This window comes from Polyodon spathula, chromosome 3 (assembly GCF_017654505.1).
Source record: "Polyodon spathula isolate WHYD16114869_AA chromosome 3, ASM1765450v1, whole genome shotgun sequence".
Classification (NCBI taxonomy): Eukaryota; Metazoa; Chordata; class Actinopteri; order Acipenseriformes; family Polyodontidae; genus Polyodon; species Polyodon spathula.
Genome location: NC_054536.1, coordinates 6,769,996 through 6,773,271, shown reverse-complemented (window position 1 = coordinate 6,773,271; position 3,276 = coordinate 6,769,996). Strand labels below are relative to the sequence as shown.

Here is a 3,276-nt window from a genome sequence, read left to right as displayed (position 1 = left end):
GGCATTTTTAATCATTCTAAATATAAGCATTTGCCTATGTAAAATGCACAGATAAGTTTTCAGATTGTCAGAAGATGATTTCTCATTATCATTGATTGGTCCTTAAAAACTGCATAGACAAGGCAGGAAATGTCATCATACAATTAAAATGTTTTTAACAGGTTCCCTTCTGTGTTAAGTGATACCTCTCGGCTTAGAATTTAGAAATAAAACTGTTTTGAGAAACTTAAAGGGATCGACCCCACCCCCAGCCCCCCAGTAATTAGAACCCGGACATTTGCCTCTCTTGCTGACGGAAAAACATGTTCCCTTTCAATTTGAAGATGATCACCTAAACAATACTTTTGGGATGTGCTTGCTTGTCAGGTATTTGCTGAGCATTTTCTATCAAAGCTGCCAACAGGCCCCTCCATGGAGTGACGTCCTTGGTCCCGCCTCCAGAGGTAACAAATAGTCACTGCATGGAGTCTTAAGTCTCTTTTGCCTTTTGCAAACAGGTAGGTAGGGTGAGTATAAACTAACCTCTTTCCAGGTTCTCTTTCTGCAGCTCCCTTGTAGTTTCATTGCTGGAAGTCGGCTTGCCACTTCCCCGGAATCAGAAAAAACTTGGCAGCTGAAGATTGAGCTTAACACTACACAAATGTGTTCTGTGTAAAAAAAAAACCCCAAAAAACCACACAGTATATAAAATATATATATATATATATATATATATATATATATATATATATATATATATATATATAAAATTTCAACAGCCTACATCGTATGACAATTGTAGTCTGCTTTTACTAACCTTGCAGCTTGCTGCCTGTGTTAGCTATCTTTTCCTCTGTTTTTTGCAGCTGTTTAAAAGTGAAAATTAAGAGAAGGGAGAACGTGATCCTCCAGCGAGACCCAGCACGGCTGAGGGCCTCTGATGACTCGAGGACTCTGGGTGACCTCAGCACGCCCACTTGCTGTGTGCAGCCTAGTGCCCCTACAGCTTGTTAGTTACTATTGTTTCTTCATTAATGTTTACAGTAAAAAAAAAAGCCCTTATACTCCAGCCTGCTGTTGAGTGTCTGTGTGTGCCACTGCCTTGCTGTTTAAACAGACAAAAAAACAACAACCGTGTGCTTTCTCCATTAGACCTGGCCTACTGTGAGCAGACCCTACGCACATCCAAACCACTCTCCCATAAAGCGGTGTGTAGGTCCAATAATAATAATAATAATAATAATAATAATAATAATAATAATAATAATAATAATAATTTATTGTTAAAAAAAAAGTCTCTGTCTCTCTTTTGTCTTTTTTCTCCACGTCTGTAGGCTGTGCTCCCAGGCTGCAAGCTGGGCGCTGCACCGGTTGTGTATTGCACGCGATCCAGACGGGACCATCTGAGGATTGCTCCACTCCGCTGTAAGCTGCACCGGTTGTGTGACTGCATGCAAACTGCCTGAAGGCTACGCTTCACACTGTTGCAAGCTACTCGCTGCTCCTGGTTTTGTGACTGCAAGCAGCCAAGACAAAGACACACAGCTCAGTGCCTTGGTGCTTCGGCCTTCGTGCTTGGTGCTCAGTGCTCCAGCGCCCCAGTGTTTAGGCCTTGACACCCACGATACCCTTAGGTCCTCGGTGCTTCAGAGCCTCGTGTCTTAGTGCTTTGGCACCCTCTGTGCACTAGAGCCTCAATGGCTCAGCACCCTCAGTGTTCAAGTGCTCCCCAATGTCGATGGCTTTATGCCCCAGTGCAACAATTCCTCAGTGCCTTCTGTGCTTCGGCATGGATTCCCTTGTGATGTGAGCCTACCTGTCAGACAACAGAGTAGCTGCCATTAGCAACTGTCTGGCCTTGTTTCAACAAAAGAACCAGGCTTGCGGAAGTCCTGAAAGTTGGGACTAACAGGGGTAGAATTCTGGTCTTCAACGAGAGGATTACACCGGTAGGCCAGACAGACCAGTCCGTGTGACCAAAGTTGGCGGACCCATGACTTTGCACAAACAGGGGAAACTGAGTTGGTATAGTTGGTGGCACCCCAATGAAAAAGGTACACGGACGCGGTCTCGTACCGGGGGTGCCTTACGGCCTCTCACTTAGCCGATGCAGGGTTCGCGTTGTCTGGGGTTGTGTACGGAAGGAGGTGCACAGTGCTGCCCCTTTCCCCCTCGGTTAATTAAGTCCAATTAATTCAGGTGGGAACCTTCGGTCGACTAAAAGGGAACACTACCTCGGTGACAACGGTTGTTGGTAAATGGCCTTGTTTCAAAAACTGGTTTTGTACCAGAAACTACTGGATCCGGTGGCCTCAGCTTCATCAACCATCCAATTGGGGTTACTTCACATGTGCCTGCTCCAAGCATGGCTCAATGCCTTTCGGCTACGCCCCAAGCGCAACAGACACCATCAGCTGACCGTGTCTCGTCTATGCTGGGAAGGAGGTGGAGGCAAGGCTCTCAACTGAGCAAAGGCATAAGGATGGAAGTGATACACAACCATCAAGTGGTGATGACGGGTGCCTCCAACTGTTGTTGGGGGGCGGTCTGGGAAGGCAGAAGAGTCTGCGAACACTGGTTGGGTCACTGGACACCCCTGAACATAAATGCGCTAGAGCTGAAAGCGGTTCACCTTGCTCTGCAACATTTCCTCCCTCTGCTCCAGGACAAACATGTGAATAATAGTTTTCATTTAAGTTTGGCAGGGATGGGGTTAAAATCCCATCCCTGCAACAATAAGTATGGAATGTGTCCATTCCCAAATTGGTTAATTGACTGCCAATATGGGGGTGGCCACCTGTATAACAGAGGATCAGACCCTTTGTTGTTTGACTAGTTTGGAGAAAGGACTGAGAGCAGCTGGTTGTGCACCCTGGCTCTGCCCTGTGGTATCTCTACTTGGTATCTCTACTTTGTTTTGTATTATCTGTTTTATATGTTTTGTTTTTTATATTTACATCTTTTTATTTGTCATTTAATAAAAGTGCACACGTGCTGAACTGCAGTCTTCCGCCTCTGCATCTGCTATTCCTGCCACTGGCCAGCATTGAACTCAACACTACCCTTCCATATCTGTTAAAAAAGTCCTAAGAAAAAAAATAATGGTGTAATGTACAAGAGGGGTTGTCTTTTATTAATTATTGAAACAATGTGACATCACCATGCGTGGTTTATAAATGATGCATTTCACCCCATGTGTTAAGGAGTTTCAGCATCACAATACATATAAATGATGCATTTCACCCCCTGCGTTAAGGAGTTTCAGCATCACAATATGGCACCATCCATTTTTGGATC

At 44.9% G+C, this 3,276-nt stretch overlaps 1 long non-coding RNA gene across 1 annotated transcript; it reads left to right on the top strand.

The window, feature by feature from the left end:
- Positions 1-780: 780 nt before the first annotated feature.
- On the top strand, positions 781-1,835 carry LOC121308121. The gene is made up of 3 exons (XR_005948464.1): positions 781-988; positions 1,132-1,187; positions 1,314-1,835. It is a non-coding gene; the product is annotated as an uncharacterized LOC121308121 (long non-coding RNA).
- Positions 1,836-3,276: the final 1,441 nt, after the last annotated feature.